We start from the raw sequence: 19,184 nt of genomic DNA, 5'->3' as shown, positions 1-19,184 counted from the left end.
CAGGTGTGGTGATGGCTGACTGAGCGCAGGTGGGAACCAGAAGGGATGCTGGGAAGTGTAGTGCAGACAGGTTACAAAGCTGGTGACTGTGACAATTATTTGATCTAAATCGCAATTATTTCAGATAACCACAATAATTGTGCAGTTTAAATTTCAATCACATTTTGCCATTCAAATAAGGGAAATTTAAACAAAATACCATCAAATGCCTGTATGTATATCTCATACAGAATTTTAGGAAAATCAACTGAGACAAAGTTGATATTTACTGTAAAAGCTATATAGATTATACCCAATGTGGAAGTATGTTATATTTAGACATCCTGAAGTTCTGAGACACAGGCCTCTGGCGGTATGTGTGCTTCTTCAGCAAGGCAGCTGGAGATAATCATCTACCTTTGTTGACTTGAAAAGGCGAGTTCTGCACACCCTGCTTTTTGCATGCCTAATCAGCTCCGACTAATTTCACTCCCCACAGGAGCGGCTCATGTCCGCTTTGAGTCGGCCCCTCCAGTTCTACAAGCACCTAGTCAGATGTTAAAGATGCCACTCAAGCACATAACTATGGTCAACAAGCCATGTCAAATTGTTTACTTCAATAGAGCCTATTTCCCTCCGCCATCCATCTATCTATCTATATATCTATCTATCTATCTATCTATCTAGCCTGATCTCACTGGCCATGTTTCCATCCACCTACTTTTATGCAAATTTTGGGATATTGAATAAAAACAAAATCTTGAATGGAAATGCATGCGCATAAAACAAAAAGAAAAAAGTGCATGAAAATGTATGCGCTCAATTGAGTCAGATACTTTTGATATTAAGACATGCACATAAACTACGATGGACACACATTTACTGAATAAATCCCTCAATGCACAATAAAAAACTCATGCGACTTTGCCTTAGCAGTGTGTGTGATTAGATAACTGGACTAACCAGCGGATCAGTGTCATCGCACAGCATCTCAAATGTTGGTTTGATCATTCTGAAATACCTGAGCATGATGAATCATCAGAATGATTTGGTTTAATTCCCTCCCAGAAGCGTCTCACATGATTGTGTTCCTGAACACCAGCATCCGAACGCAACATAACATGACAGCATTTATTGCGTTTCGTCTGTGTGTTCTGAGGTGAAAGTTATTTAAGATGTAGGAAAAAAAGAGCCAAAGTTTCTTCCACGATTGCAGAAACTTCCATTTTTAGTAGATATTTTGCGCCAATTTTCCAGGAAGTGATGACTGTTCTCTTGAACACATGGAATCGAAACGCTACTTTATTCGCAACTGTTTTATGCGATATTCCAATTTTGCACACAAGATCAATTCACAACTTTGGATAGAAACATAGCTATTATTTATACATAGGTTGTCGTCTGTATTGTAACATTTGCAGGTACAAAACCAAAATCATTTGTATCATAAATATATTTTAGTTAAATTTGACTGATTTATAGATATATTTTAGATTCCTTTACCCTATCCCCAAACAATTTCAGACTAAACTGCATGTTTGTGCATTTTAGGGGCGGAGCAATGAAGGAAGGGGTGTGTTTGTTTGGGTTGATATCAAATATCAAAAGTGTTTCTCAGAAATTGCTTACTGCACCTTTAAAGTAAAAGCCTTTTCCCTCTTCTATGTACTACAAATATAGGCCATTCATACAGATTTTCTCACACAGCTACACTGCCTACACAGCACGATGCAAGCTCAGAATACAAACAGATACCAATACTGCAACAACGCACAATCGCGCTTGAACACAAACAAGCCTGAAACACAACTCTCCCAATGGAGCCTTGTGATAGAAACAATCCGGTGATATTACAGCAGAGCGGTACCACTGTAAACCTGTGTTTTTATTGCACAGCATTATTGTATTCCTTATCCCAAACCTCTGTGGTTATAGCCTTAATGGAAAAGGTCCATTTCCACATATTTTTGTGTCCCATTAAAGGTGGTATACATGGAAATGCTCTCAGGACTATCTATTTTCTGACCCAAGGGAGCATTCAGGAATCCTTTTTTTTAAAAAAGTCATTATTTTTGCAAACGCACTTGGAAGTACTCTTTTCATTTATACACAGAAAATATCATTTTTAACTGATATTTTAAACTGGCCAAGATCCAATATCTAAGCTCCATCACCTACTAAGACTTACATTTTGCAACATGGGGTGGATGTGCACTGCATGAATAAGAGTGAAATCAGTGTCAGTCTTTGAACAACCTGTCTTCTGCACTCCAGGGTCTGTCTGTGAGCGCGCGGAAACTTATACCAGTCAAATGAAGGAGGTGTTATGAGTATTGAACATCCTCCCTTTGCCGAGTCTGCCTGTACTGTGATATAGTGCACCCACCAAACGCCATGAAGTGCATTTACTATGCCTACACACTGTTATGATATCTGAAACATGAGCTTCATTTTATGCTTGGCACAGTCCATAGAATCAAATTTGTTGCAGAAATTGAGGCAGAAATGTCAGTCTGGATGTGTGGCCCTCTTCAGCTTAATTCAATGTTGTCCTGAATTGACAAACTTCAATGTCATCTGCAGTGTATGCAGCAATATATTTTTGCTGGCGGCACCTATTAAAATGTCATGGCAGTAATAAGTCAGCCCGGACATTGTTACAGTTTAATGTTTATCAGACTATAAATATTGATATCATATGTGTTGATGAATATCTATGATCACTAAACTAAACTCACTTAGGTGCAATGGCACATAAAAGACATAATAAAATATGCAGCTCTGTATATTATTTCATAATGCTTTGTCTCTAAATTACGTTTTTTCCACATTTATATTTGTTATTTTTAACTTTATTAACATTATAAGCTTTAAGAAACATATTTAAATCCATGTCATGACTCCTTTATGTCTATTAGGGGTGTCCATGGTTAACCGGTTAACCGATTAACCGTTAAAAATTGCGTAACCGAGTGAAACATTTTGCTCGGTTAATTTAGTTGTAATACATTTTTGCACCACCAGAGACCGCTAGACCAGTTTTCTAATATGAAGCAAAAGAAAGAAAGAAAGCGCGCGTCCGAGAGTGAAGGCTGTGCGCGAGCCAGAAACAAACATAGTATCCGCGCTACTGATCGCAGCACAATAATATCTGTCTGCAGAGCCACAGCTTTACCCCAGCAGTTACCCGCGCATGCGTTTACCGTTACATTAACCCATACATTTTGTATTATGCATTTCCTAAACATGTACTTGCTAATCAAACACTTTATATGAACAAACTACTAATCAATAAAACACAATCGGTCTTCCGACCTTTTACTATTGTGTTGATATGCGCGAGGGAGAGAGAGCAATACAGCGCTCGTGTTGTTTGAGGGCGGTGAGAGTGCGCGCGCGCGCGGCCTGGGCTCTCTCACTGCTTGTTCTTATGCGCCCTGTCCGCTGATCTTAATAATTAGTTGTTACGACGACTTATTTGTTCCCTCGTTTTAATAAATCGTGGACACGTTGAACTAATTCCCTCCCTCATTTTGATTAAACGAATTACAACGTGGCCAAAAAACAGACTTTGATATTATTAATTAGTGAATGCTAAAGACCTATTTTTTGTGAATTGGTGAATATTCAGGTGAATTATTTCGTGGCCACGAATTAATAATTATTAAACTGTTTTTCTCACTAGTGAAAATAGCTCTTCAGTGAAGGCCGACTATTCTCGTACATCTTTTTATTCCTTTTTTTTTTCGTGTGTGTGTGAATTGGTGAATATTCAGGTGAATTGTTTCGTGGCCACGAATTAATATTACCTCAGCACGTTTTACAAGACCCTTCTCGATCGCAGCGGTAACGAGCACTTTGATCACTTAAAAAACAAAATATTTCAGCGCTAGATCGCCTAAAAAAAACGAACGAAATGAATGCTCTGCTAGTTAACTGGAGATGTGTTTTTTTATTTGTATTGGTAACGTTATTCATCCCGCGAGATGTTTCAAAAGTGGTGGGGACAATATCGACCTTAGAAAATAGTGGTGCTGGGGACATTCCCACCCGCAAATTACGCCTATCTCGGGGTTGCGGCGCGCACACTGTGGTTAACCGAGTATTAACCGCTAAGGGCCTCGGTTAACGGTTAATGAAAAACTTGAAAACGTGCAGCCCTAATGTCTATGCAGATTTAGCATTTGTCAGTGTCATTACAGATAAAACATTAAAGGATTCTTACTGACCCAAAACTTTTGAACGATGTACAAATGTATAATGTCCTATTAGTCCACTACACTGCGATGTATTTTCAGCATCTCGCACCATGAGCGCCAAGATTTTAAGAAACAGTCAAGTCAGGTCTCGAGACCCCTGAGATCTGTTCCAGTCTGTCGAGTTATATCCAGCTGCCATAATTAATTCATTTTAAATTGTATAATTTCATACAATATTTAAAACATTTCACAACATTATTCCTGCCTCTGTACAGCATTTAACAGTGTGCACATCTTTATATGTAAATGTAAAATATGTCGCTTCAGTCACCTTTGTCATTTTGTTTCTCAGTTAAAGTTGCATCTTGCAAAGTTGCAGGAGTAAACATTAAAGTAAAACTCTGTTTCTCTCTCTCTCTCTCTCTCTCTCTCTCTCTCTCTCTCTCTCTCTCTCTCTCTCTCTCTCTCTCGCTCTCTCTCTCTCTCTGATGTAATCCTCTCGTTCAGCCAATAGCATCTTCCCTGCACCATGACATGGGTAAACACCAGCCACGCACTAGTGAGGTTTCTCTTCATAAAACATTCAGTCCTAGCACACATTTTAATCTTTAATATCCCGACCGTAGCAACAGTGTGGAATGATCTGTGAGCAGACAGTCTCACATACACATCCACAAACAAACACATGCATGATGAGGAAGACACATCTCACATGCCTGAACTTCATGCTGTGCAGCATTTACAGTGGCACTATCGTAAATGAGCGGAGAAAGAGCAGTGGTGTGAGTTTGTCACAGACGTTGTGTCTTCAGTTGCACTGGTGCAGTGATGACAGAGCAATACTGAGCCAGGGAACAGACCGCACTGCTCCACTGCCGAGACACACTGTCTCTTTATCCAAGTCGTGTCTCTTACTACAATTTACTACGCTGGAATGAACTTCAGGGCTAAACAAAAAACATTTTCTTCTGTTTTTAGTCAGTTGTGCCAGTAGTTATACCTTAATAATAAATAAATTATGATATATTTTGTAAGATAAAAAATAGTATTGTTCATGCAATACTATTTTAATATATTGTATACAGTGTTGGGGTAACGTATTAGTTAGTAACATGAGTCACGTAATCAGACTCCTTTTTTCAAGTACTAGTAAAGAAACACCTTACTTTTAAATTAAAAACAAAATATCTGAAGTTACTTTGTTTTCTCATTTATTGACTGACAGCTCTCCCCATGTTGAGAGAAATCAGAGTGAGTGCAGAGGCGTTGTGTGTGAACATGATGGTTATTGTAGATCTAGACTAAATGTGAACATGCATTTATTCATCTCACTTGCACAAAAACAGATTCAGTATTCCTTAGAATGGATAAAAACGGTGAAGTGCAATCTCAGAATATTACACAAACCTGCAATTATTAATATTTTAATAATACACTTTGTGTTTTTAATCTCACTTTATTAACCATGGTTAATATCACACACAACGCCTCTTAAATTGGATTGTCAAAGGTCAGCAGCAAAGACATTGCAATGTCTATATATATAATGTATATAATGTATATAATATCATAATCAGTGTTGGGGAAAGTATTGCGTAACTTCCTATGTAATTGATAATAACGGCAAGAAATCAGCATTTTAAAAATAGCAGAATTTGCAACAATATTCAGTTAATCAAAAAAGGTTACTTTGTAATTAAAACACTTGTATATAATCAACAAAGCCAAATAGGGTACAAAACTTTTTGATGTCAAATATTAAATGAAATGTTCAAACATATTTCTGCAATTTCAATCACATCTATTTATGGTTCATGTGATGGCCCCACTTGCTATGCAGATTCCAGCGAACAAACCTGAAATTCAATCCTTTCCTAACTGGCATTTATGAACAAGCTTCACATAATTTTATTCAAGATTAGTATACAGCATCACTTAAGACTGTAGGGTTAGTTAGAATCCTTCCTTGTTGGTGACAATAAGGGAAGTTTGGTTAGAAGCACTAAACTCCCATGCTGAAAGAGTGCTATTATACAAAGAGCTCATGACGAAACGAAGTAAAGGTTTTGCAGAGAGAGAATCACTAAAGGAGCACATTAACCAATACAAAAAAGACAGTTTATGGTCTGCTCTGAGAGCCAGCCAATGAAACGAGTCGAGCTTCCCCAAAAGAACAAGCCGACCAATGAAATCACCAGCATTAAATTACAAGAATTTCAGGGCAGAGGAACCTGGACAAATTCTTTTCGAAGTAAACTGAAAAGGACACCAAGATTTAGATACTATACCTTAATATTGCACAAATAGTTCTACAGAATCTCAGAGTTGGGTGACAAAAGCATCAGCATGGCGTGGGAAAGAGAGAATGAGGTCAGGTACAGGGGGAAAGACAGAGAGCTTGAGGTCTTTGTACAACGTCACTCACATCCACATTACTGGCAGGTTTCCATTACAAGCCACTGGTGGGAAAGGTCAGTGTGAGAACAACAAAGATTCCATCTATTTATTTGCAGTGTAAGACCATTTGTCTATTGTTACAGTGTGTGAAAAGGGACATTTACACTATTAGCAAACACATTTGAACATGTTGTTTGGGAGTCACCTTAGCAACTGTGAAGAACCCTGAGACCATTTGAGCACTCGGCCTCTTACTGTTGAATTCCTTTTCCTTCTGTTTGCAAATTTACATACTACGTGTGTACTAAATATCTACTAAAACACAGGAATGCTCTACATTTTAATCATATAACTTGCTCTTAACACAAGCCAAATTAATTACCAATAAAGTAAAAATAGATCACTAAAAGTCAATCGCAAAAATTCTAAGTGAGCTCAATTATCACAACATTATAAAGTACAGTATACAAAATGGATATTCATTTTAAGATTTGATCAAATGAAAAAAAAAAATATATATATATATATATATTTTTTTTTTTCATTTTATCAAGTCCAAAAGGAGTCCAAAAGAGACAACTAGAGCAAACTTTTTTTTTTACATTATCATCATAAAAAATGTGAAGTGAAAATTTAAAAAGTCAAAACTTCCTTTTACTTAGAAATCTGACCTTTAAAATAGTTATTAACCAAAATAGAGCTGATTCTTAAATATTTCATCTTTTATTTTAAATCAAAACTTTACCAAATTTCCCAAATTCCCCCTAAAAAAGTTTTTAAAAATAAATAAATAAATAAATACAAATCTTTTGGACCCCAATTTATATTTTAAAAAAGCACCCTTCATAAGTGTTCATATGACAGTGTTAAGAAGAGGCCGTATGGAAGATCAGTAATATTTTGACTTAGAAATACAATATAGAGCGTCTAAAATATGCAAGAGAGCATTCTCAATAACTAGCTTTTCAAGCTCCACTTCATCCATGACATCAGTCTGGGGGTTCAAATCGGACATCTTCACTTTGAGGATTATCAACTTTAGCTATTTTCTTTAAGTAGCAAGATAATTATAAGGAGACGTCTTTCATTTACCCAACGCAAGGGTTTCGCTGCAGGGGCTGATCGGCAGAAAGTCATGATGAGGAAGACACATCCCACTTTTAGCCTGAGCTGTTCAAAATAAAGCTCCTTAAAGGGCCAGGGATTATTATGAGTGAGATTTCTTTACTCGAGTCCTCTTCAACCTCCCACATGCACAGCTATATACGCTGCACGCACACACGCACATGATATAGCCATAGCAGGCTTGAATCATTAAACCAGCCGACACACATTCTCACTCACACACGCTGTTTTTTCAAACCAGCAAGAGATTACAGAGCCATTAATTTCATTCATCATCCCCTCATAAGATGATTTCCGACATGGAGGAGGAGGCCAAAGAGAGCAGAACCAGCGGCGGTAAATCAGGGCTCAAACCCATTTTAGAAACACGATCACAATAATCAGAAGCAGTTGCTGCTTGAAAGCACACAAATATGAATTGCAGATAAAGTGGTAAAACTGGTGAATTTACAGCTTTGTGTAGCAGAATTGTTTTGAACCAAAGAGATTTCACTATGGACAGGGTTAACACTGCAGCAAATTAATAAAAAAAATTATAAATCTAGAAAACCTGCAAGTTAGGGCTAGGCGGTATGACAATATATATATAATTACCAAGGTATAAACTGTCAATCGTTTTGCTATATCGTTTATATCGCAGTATGTAAATATATAGCACTACTGACACTTCAGTGTGATGAAACATCGCAAATTCATATCTCTTTCACGTCTTATTGCGCTTGAATGCTCAAAATTATGTCAAAATGCCAATCGTGTGGAGTATTCATGTAAACACAGCTGGTTATGGCTCAAGTGAAAGTAAACAGTTGGGTGTAAACTGGATGAGTATCAGTATAATGGACCAGTGCGTTTGGTCTTAAAGTGACAGCAGCCTAATAAACCTGCAGCTCTGTGTCATTAATGTGAATCAAACTAAAGAAAAAATTACCTTTTGCTCTTGACTGAATAACTTTTTTAGCTTTAATAAGAATAAAGGTAGCACTTTATTTTACAGTCCTGTTCACTGTGTCCATACTACACTCACCTAAAGGATTATTAGGAACACCATACTAATACTGTGTTTGACCCCCTTTCGCCTTCAGAACTGCCTTAATTCTACGTGGCATTGATTCAACAAGGTGCTGAAAGCATTCTTTAGAAATGTTGGCCCATATTGATAGGATAGCATCTTGCAGTTGATGGAGATTTGTGGGATGCACATCCAGGGCACGAAGCTCCTGTTCCACCACATCCCAAAGATGCTCTATTGGGTTGAGATCTGGTGACTGTGGGGGCCATTTTAGTACAGTGAACTCATTGTCATGTTCAAGAAACCAATTTGAAATGATTCGAGCTTTGTGACATGGTGCATTATCCTGCTGGAAGTAGCCATCAGAGGATGGGTACATGGTGGTCATAAAGGGATGGACATGGTCAGAAACAATGCTCAGGAAGGCCGTGGCATTTAAACGATGCCCAATTGGCTCTAAGGGGCCTAAAGTGTGCCAAGAAAACATCCCCCACACCATTACACCACCACCACCAGCCTGCACAGTGGTAACAAGGCATGATGGGTCCATGTTCTCATTCTGTTTACGCCAAATTCTGACTCTACCATCTGAATGTCTCAACAGAAATCGAGACTCATCAGACCAGGCAACATTTTTCCAGTCTTCAACTGTCCAATTTTGGTGAGCTCGTGCAAATTGTAGCCTCTTTATCCTATTTGTAGTGGAAATGAGTGGTACCCGGTGGGGTCTTCTGCTGTTGTAGCCCATCCGCCTCAAGGTTGTGTGTGTTGTGGCTTCACAAATGCTTTGCTGCATACCTCGGTTGTAACGAGTGGTTATTTCAGTCAAAGTTGCTCTTCTATCAGCTTGAATCAGTCGGCCCATTCTCCTCTGACCTCTAGCATCAACAAGGCATTTTCGCCCACAGGACTGCCGCATACTGGATGTTTTTCCCTTTTCACACCATTCTTTGTAAACCCTAGAAATGGTTGTGCGTGAAAATCCCAGTAACTGAGCAGATTGTGAAATACTCAGACCGGCCCGTCTGGCACCAACAACCATGCCACGCTCAAAATTGCTTAAATCACCTTTCTTTCCCATTCTGACATACAGTTTGGAGTTCAGGAGATTGTCTTGACCAGGACCACACCCCTAAATGCATTGAAGCAACTGCCATGTGATTGGTTGATTAGATAATTGCATTAATGAGAAATTGAACAGGTGTTCCTAATAATCCTTTAGGTGAGTGTATGTACTTACTATAGTTATTACAATAACTGAGTAATAACTAGGTACTAACCCTGAACCTACACCTTTAAAACAAACCATAACCCATGTAGTTACTTTATATTAACCAGTACTTTCTACACTGCAAGTACACATACTGTAAAATAAAGTGCAACAAGAATACATTTATATTTAATTCATACAGTGAAGACTATGCAATATTTCACTTTTACATTTGATTATAAAATTTCTGTACTAATTCTAATTACATGTTAAATAAACCTATTGCACCTGTAATTTTTTAATCTTATTTGTTTTGTATTGTATTTGTCCTATTGTTTGTAATTTGCTTTTTTCTTATTTTTCATAGCAGAAATGAGATCAAATAACACAAAATAACTATATTGTGATATATGTCGTTAATCGTGAAATAAAATTTCTCATAAGAATTTGGTCATATTGCCACCCCTTGACCGCCAGTGATCAGAATGTATTTTTGTAATCCAAGGGAAACGTCATATGAGCAATACGACTTTTTTAACATTATTATTATTTATTATTCTATTATAATATATATTCTATTATTATTCTGTTATATTGCAGTTATATTGAATTGATTGAATGTAATTGAATATACTTTATTGTCTCATTTCTGGGAAATTTGATTTGGACTTCCATAGCATGGCCATAACATAACAAGTATATACATATAAAAATCTCTTGGGGAAAAAAACTACATTGGAATTGCATTTGGAGAGATGGTGCCTTGATTTTCATCGCAGGCCCTGTAAAATCTTCCTAAATGTGCTTGAGTGATCCGAGAGGAAAGTACTTGCTGTTTGCACGGTAAACACACTCATGTTTTACACTGTGGGATCATTCACCTCGAAATAACAGCATGTTCTTCTGCAAATGGCTGACACACAATTCTTTTTCCCTCTAAAACGCAACACTGCACCTCGAAAGCATTTCCTCAACACATTTTATGGTTAGAAAGAGCAATATGGCAATGGGTTTCAGAGATGCATCTTCAGCATGGTTGAGTGCACTTGCAATTAGAGCTAATTAGAGTTCCAGGGTACCAGAACACAAGAAGCGATAAGTAGAGATGCCCACATGTCCTCACAGGAATATGAAGCCGGAAAGTCAAGGAACCCATTGAATAACACTTAGAAAAGCACATAACCTTCATGGCAAACCTTAAAAGCACAAATACTCCATTATTTGTGTTTGTGTTTAGAGGACAATTACATGCGTGTGCTAATTTGTGTTTCTCTTTCTCTCTGATTCCCTCTCAACCCACTCGCACAAACACACTCTCATCGTGTTCTCACCGTTAACTGCAGCCTAGCCGTGGTTGTGTGTGTGCTTTTTCACTGTGACCTGTAGATGTGAGAAGCTTATAAATTGCCTGCAATCACTGAGAACAACAGCGAGGGAGAGGGACGCGAAGAGCTGCCGCCTCAGTGAAATTCAAATGGCTTCTGCGAGGGCATCTTATGATGAGAGCTCACTCTTCCCTCAGAGATAGAGAGACAATACATAATTCATGCCAGCTGAACATCTAGGGTCATGCTAGTCATGGCAAACTTTTTTAGGCAAAAGACTGATGCAGGTCTACTTTTATTTTTATTCCATTAGGAAGATCTGAAGATTTAGGAGTGATTTACAATATCAAAACAATCACACCGAACCCTTAGAGAAAGCCTATCGTTCATATTTTATTTCTTTACGAATGAAAACAAAGCTGTGAGGGATGGACGCACAGTCCTTCATATACGGCTCATTTGCACAATAAGTTCTCCACATGTTTTTTGTCGTCAGGTTATTTTTCTTAAAGATATTTTCAATTTTGGCACAGTTGAATGACTACAGTATAAAAAAAAGTGGGTAAAAAAATTAGGCCTATGACAACTTTTTTCACTGTATGCTTAGAGAAAAAAGTTCGAGTTGGTTCTTGTAAAGATTATACATAAAAAAAGTAAGTTTCTCCCAAATTAATTTTATTTAAATTATTTATTTATCTAAATTATTAATTTATTTTATTAAAATTATTTTGATTTATTTATTTCTTTTCTATGCAGATGTTAACTAAGGATCCGTTTACACGACAAAGATGTACTAAAAACTGAAACGTTTTTCCTTCTCATTTTCGCGTACAGATGATAATGCCGAAAATGACCAAAAAAATGCTTTTTTGTCGAAAATGTATTATTCTGCCAGGCCAGTAGTTGGCGATGTCACTTTGTAAAGAAACACTACGTGCCTATAGACTGTAGTTTCCATTTTTGTAGTTTACACGAAGTTGATAAAGATATCGTTTTCAAAAACTTGCGGAAACATTTTTTTCCGTTTTTATTTAGAAAATGTATTTTTCTTCATATAATGTATTTGTTGCAAAAAAACTAAACAAATAAATAAATAAAAACTTACAAAGTCAAGTTTTTTTTTTCCAATATTGTGCAGTCCTTCATGGAATATAGTGTAACATTCATATGGGTTATTGTTATGGTACATTTATTATGCTTTATTGTTATTAAGGGTGTCACGATTTCGATTTTGTATCGAAATCGATCGAAATTAAACCACAACCTCGATCATCGAATTAAAAAATTGAATCGTCGATACTGCCACGCCCCCATGTCACGTCCGGTGCGGTCGGCTTGCAGAACAGAAGTCAACTAGAGCGCAATGCAGCACCCAGAAAGTTTAGAGGGACGTACATGCTCGCAACGGGGCTTAGGCTACTTTACAAGAAGTTCATATATCAATATTCTTCTAACGAATAGAAATAACCTTATATAATGTATCTATCTGTCTATGTGTACAGTTACGTTCAGAAAGGACGCGCAAGCGGTTGCCATGGTAATGAACAGCCTGCTAGTTAAAGCGAATGTATAATATTATCCTGTATCTGAGCCAAAATGTACAGCGCGCGTTATATTTTCTAAATCCAAACAATTGGCCACTGAACCAGCTGATAAAATCTACATTTGATTCAAAACGTGATTACAACTTAAGGACGCTCAAACTCGATCGTATTTTACTGATACAAAAGACGCGCGCGTGCACACGCACTGAGAGGGAGCGCGGTTCACCGGGCTACGGTAAAATAATGACACAGTTTCAAGGTGTGTATAATTTAAACTACTTAGTCAATGCTAACAGTAGCTGCTGTAAGGTTTTTATTACTGCTGCTCTCCTTCTAGTCACTTCTGAACTTTTATTGATTAAGCTCCAGGTGACGGGTTGCCAGATATCACAAAAAGAGCAAAACAAGCCCCTTAAAAACGCAGTATAAGCATGGCAAAACTTTAACGGGGAAGGAACACATCTAAACCACTAGTATTACTAATATCCTATACAATTAAAAGGAAGTAACTAATTTATTATGAATAGAATAGTTCAATATAAAATATCAGATATTATAAACTGAATGATTAAGTGAAACAATAACATGAGATTGAAAAGTTATTCAGCAATACTTTCTTTAAAGTTTAATCGCACATACGAGTTGTATTTAAAATCAATCAGTTGGGGGCAGTTCATCTAAAAGTTGATGGTTGTGTTCTGTTTAATATATTTAGCTATCAAAATAGTTTACCAAATAAATCATTTTACCAAATAAAAGAAAAAGAAAATCAAACAAGGTGAAGTACTTTTCATTTCTAAAGTAGGCTATTTGGGTTTATTTATTATACATAAAGCCCTTTCTGTCAATTTCTCCAGAATAGCATAACTATATTGTGAAATATATTTTAAAATGAGTCATATCGTGAAAAAATTATTTTGGTCATACCGCCCAGACCTAGTCTAGCCTAAGCAACCTGTGCTTAAAAAAAAATAAAAAAAAATAAATAAATAAATGTAAAAATCGAGAATCGAATCGAATCGTGACCTTAGAATCGAAAATGTAATCGAATCGATCATTTGGAGAATCGTGACACCCCTAATTGTTATATATTCATGTTTGAAGTCTGGCAGCCCCTGGTCATCATATACATTCACTGGAAGCATCATCATCCTGCTGGGTTTGAGAAAAACGAGAAAATGAAATGTTTTTGTAATGACATGAAGAAGATTTTAATTCATTTTCAGGCAAACTCTCCTTTTAAATATAGCCTGAGTTAAGCAAATGCGTAACATAAATAAACCCGGTAAGTAAAGTCTGTAGTCAGCATTTCTGAGCATCACATTAGCAGCAATACGCTACACTTAACACATTTAATTTCCCCACATCACACCTTCAGTTTCACGATCGTACCAGCATGGAAACATGGGTAGCATTTTGAAAAGCACATTAGCGGCATTAAGCGAATCAATCTTCCACCGAGCTGCTGCAAAATATGAAGAGTGTGTTTGCTGATTGACAAAAGAAACACACAAGTTAGGCCAATTCACAAGCAGGTCTGAAGCCACCGGGGAGCTTTAAAGGAAACGATGAAAGCACTTCCTGGAGGGACTGCATCTCAGTATAGTGGGAACAAGATATTTGGGGTAAAGAGGGAGGGAGCGAGGGAGAGAATAAAAGGCTGACCTAGATCCGCCTTTCACTTGCTCCTTCCCCCGGAGTAGGTGTCCTGAACCCCGCGGCCGAGCTGGCAGGCCTGCAGCGACTACAGAGGGAGCAGCGGAGGGCGGAGAGGACGATAAACAATGACTGTGCACTCTCAACCTCTGCCGCTCAAGCTTCGGTGGGTTATTCCCCTGGCCACATCCATGCAGAGGAAGAAAGAAAAGCTGGCAGCTTGCATGCTCTGTCACAGCCTCTCCTCCATTACGTCAACACGGCACTGCTGCACACGGCGCACACACACACACACACACACACACACACACACACCTGCTGCTGGCTGCTCACCTCCCTGCCTGGCACTCCCTACACACACACACGGCTTACTGATACAATCAGCACTCAGATATTCAACAAACCAGATTCAAAATACCACAGAAAACTTACTTTAAAGTGGTGCTGATGCCGATACTGACGACATAATAATGACAATATATTCACAATATAATCCAATTTTGCCCAATGTTTACTTCAAATATCTAAAAACAGAAAATGTGCATTTTCGACAAGGAAGACAATTGTTCATTGTTAGTTGTTAAATGGCTAATTGGGAAAAAATATTGGTAACAATATATTTATACAATATAAGGTTTCATTTGTTAACATTAGATAACTACTATGCTAACTAATAGGGCTTCACAATATATCGAAATTATCGAAATATCACAAATCTATATATCGCGACATGCATATCGCAACAGCTTGCAATAACTGTGGTCATGAACAAAAGACAAAGAGAAAATCACTCCGCTCTTGGCTGAATAACTTTTGTAGCTTTAATAAGAATCAGTTTATATTTAATTCATACAGTGAAAACTAAGCAGTGTTTTATTTTAATATTTGATTATTCAGTTTCTGTTTTTGAATAAACCTAATGTAAGATAACCTGAACCCCTAAACCCCGTGGTTTACACTTCTTATGCTACAGTAAAACACTGATGTTCACTTTCAGAAGTTGTAGGGATGTTTTCTTGTCACAAAAAGAATGTGAAACATGTATGTAGGTTATATCATTTTAAATATATTTTAAATATAATTTAAGTTTATTTTACACACTTTAAGCATTATCGTATCGCATATGGAATATCGCATTATTTAAACGCATATTTCCTCAATATCATGCAGCCCTATTAACTAACAATAAAAAACGCCTCTAAAGCTTTTATTAATCTTAGTTAATGTTAATTTCAACATCTAGTAATACATTATTAAAAGCAAAAGTTGTCCGGTATTATTAAATGGACCTGAGCAGACAAAAATCTAACAATGAACAGTTGGATTTTTATTAGCTAACGTTAACAAAGATTAATAAATACTGTAATAGATATAGCATATTGATAATTAATGTTAATGCATTGTTACTGTACCTAATTGTAAAGTGTTACTAAATTATTTGAACTAAAACTATTCGAACTAATAAAAAATAATTCAATTCAATTATTACAGTAAAAATGTTTATAACTTTTACAGAAAAAAAATTGTAAAAAAATAAATAAAAAGAAAATAAGTTAGGGTGAAAAATTGTAAAATGTCATTTTTATGTTTGTGTCCATATGTGAGAACTGGTCATGTTTTATGTACTGTGCATGAATTCTGATTCATCATGTGGCTTTCTGTTTTACCAGCTTGTATGTTGACAGTACAAAGCAGCTTTTGGAATTTTAGTACATTTGATATATTACATCACTTAAGGAAATATATAATTGTCACTGTGAATTTGCGGCAATTACAACTGGCAGTTTTTATCATAAATGTAACCATTTTTTTTTCTTCAATAATCTGTAGCACGAAATAATTATGGCTTTAAAGTACTGATATCATTCAGAAACCAAAATCTGCCTTTTTTGTACTTTTGTGCTATATTTAAAAAATAAGACATGAAATCATCCACATTTACAGTATTACATAGGATGTCGTCATATATTTTAGTGAGCCAAGAAAATGTCTTAAGGATTAAGGAAATGTCATCACAAGGATTGAGAAATCATTCCTGGATTTGATATTTCTTTCCATTTTACTGAAACCTTTCTCGCTTGTACTGTAAAACCATCCCGAAAGGCCTTTAAACATCAACAGGTCAACAAAATGTTGGATTGTGGCAATAAAACAAACACTCGTTCCTCATAAAGGCAGTTTAAAGTCTTCCCTCGGATGGCTCTTGAAAAATTCCTCCCTTATTTCCTTCTTCTAATCCTCTCTAACACGCAATGATTGTCTTGATGTGTGTAAACCGTATGAAAGCCCTGAGGGAGTGTGTGTGTCATCTAGGAGCCACAGTCCTCTCAGACTTCTGAAGGCTGAGAAATAGGATGCTCTCAGATTGACTGTAATAGAAAGCGATCTGCCGGCTCCCGTTTCATTTCGAGCTACACATGAAACAAAGGCTTTCTCAAAGAAAGACAAACAGCTCCATACAAGAAAACATGTGTGTCTGAGTCTCCTATTAAAAGAAATCACACCTGTCTCGGTTAATTATCTCTTATTAAACAACTTTTTTATTATTATAATTTTTGATATTATTCATAAACAAAAAGTTGCAACCTGGAAAGATTTAACCACGTATTTAGGACTTAGGAAACCAAATACAATAATTCAACATTCAACCACTGAAAAACTAGTATCATTCAATCACTAATATGAATATTGTGTAGGATTTTATTTGAAAACTCTTGTCATAAGCAAAATTTCTCAAATGTCTCACATTTTATAAATAAATTAAAAATTAAATAAAATAAAAAACACTGAAAACATGTACTACAGTATAAATATACAGATAAATATAAGTATCTCTGTGTTTTTGGGGGAAAAAAATAGGGATACCAAAAATAACAAAAGAGATCATCTTGGTTGCATTAACTTAATCTATAGTTTTATGCAATATCTGTTTCTTTAATTGAAGTTAATAGAATAATTAGCTTGTATCCAGTATCATGACAGTATCATTGTAATTAGCTTGTATACAGTATCATGACTTAGGCTACAGTTTTTGGGCTAAATCTTCCATGTTTGACATTACACAAGATCATTTTATGACAAATTCATAAATATTCCTACCAAAATAGGCAAAACACACCAAATCACAATGTCAATTGAGTGTCCCTGTAAAAACTCCAACAATGTTCATCAAAAACAAATAAGGAATTTAAACTGTGGCAATTTTCCTCTAGAAACAAACTGTATTATTTTCATGTTATCACTGTGAAGCTGCTTTGATACAATCTCTATTGTAAAAAGCACTATATAAATAAAGGTGACTTGACTTGACTATTTCTCTTCAGGACAGCAGGGTAATAAAATAGACCTTCTCTCAAAATATTATAGAAAAACTACCTTTACCAGTGCAAGTAATGTTTCTATAAAGAAATATGAAATGGGAAAACTATTAATGTTGCATCTTTGATACCAATCTTTCATTTGAAAGCCACGTCTCTAGCATCTGTAAAACCGCATTCTTCCATCTTAAAAATATATCTAAATTACGACTTATGCTTTCATTGAAAAATACAGAACAATTAGTTCATGCATTCATGACCTCAAGGCTAGATTGTTGTAATGCTAACCCATAACGTAATTATGGGTGGTTGCCCTGCACGCATAATAAACAAACTCCAGTTGGTCCAAAACGCAGCAGCTCGAGTTCTCACAAGAACCAAAAAGTATGACCGTATAAGCCCGGTTCTGTCAACACTGCATTGGCTCCCTAAACACTAAATGGTTTCGCTCCCCAGTACTTGAGCGAGCTCTTAACGCATTATAGTCCTTCACGTCTATTGCGATCTCAAAATTCCGGCCAGTTGATAATACCTAGAATATCAAAATCGACTGCTGGCGGACGGTAGATCCTTTTCCTATATTTAGCACCAAAACTCTGGAACAGTCTTCCTAACATTGTCCGGGAAACAGACACACTCTGTCAGTTCAAAGCTAGACTAAAAACACATCTATTTTACCTGGCATTCATATAGGACATTATGCATATCTATTATTCAAATCAGTTAAATGATTATTATGCTGCATAAATTAGATCAGCCGTAACCGGGGACACTTCCTATATGTACTTGTTACATCATAAGAATGGCATCTACGCTAATGTTAGTCTTTCTGTTTATTCCGCGGTTTACTGAACTCAGCCGGATCCGGGCCGTATCCAGATCAGATGGTAGACCTGCGCCTGGACCCATCCATGACGCAGCCCTGAGGTGCCAGTCTCATCAGCCCTGTGAAGACCTCATCGATACGACAGCCATCGGCACTAATCCTCAACAAACTCGTCTCCATAGCGTGATGACTCCGACTTCCAACCAGATGGAACTGGATAATATTCTGAATGTTCTGATCCAATCTGACTTCTGACCTGTAATGCTGCATGAATCACAATCATACACTGTTCGCTCATTGGCCAGAGGAGAACTGACCCTGACTGAGCCCGGGTTCTCCCAAATTTTTTTCTCCATTCTGTCACGTGTGTCACCTGATGGAGTTTCGGTTCCTTGCCACTGTTGCCTTGGCTTTTGGCTTGCTTAGTTGGGGACATTTAATATTCAGCAATATTATTGATCTGCCTTACTTCAGGTGGACGATGACGCAATTTTCTTCTAGAAACAAACTGTATTATTTTCACGTTATCACTGTGAAGCTGCTTTGAAACAATCTGTATTGCAAAAAGCGCTATATAAATAAAGGTGACTTGACTTG

The 19,184-nt window shown here is 36.8% G+C and overlaps 1 protein-coding gene across 2 annotated transcripts in view; it reads right to left on the bottom strand.

Annotated features, from left to right (window-relative positions):
* Window positions 1-19,184, bottom strand: part of frmd5a (FERM domain containing 5a) — a gene marked incomplete at its 5' end in the record, with an annotated part of 107,947 nt that overhangs the window by 86,967 nt on the left and 1,796 nt on the right. The gene's annotated exons all lie outside the window — the stretch shown is intronic.

Source organism: Scardinius erythrophthalmus, assembly GCF_964197995.2.
Source record: "Scardinius erythrophthalmus genome assembly, chromosome: 8".
Taxonomy (NCBI): Eukaryota; Metazoa; Chordata; class Actinopteri; order Cypriniformes; family Leuciscidae; genus Scardinius; species Scardinius erythrophthalmus.
The sequence above is the reverse complement of the archived record's forward strand: the minus strand, read 5'-3'. Positions and strand labels throughout refer to the sequence as shown.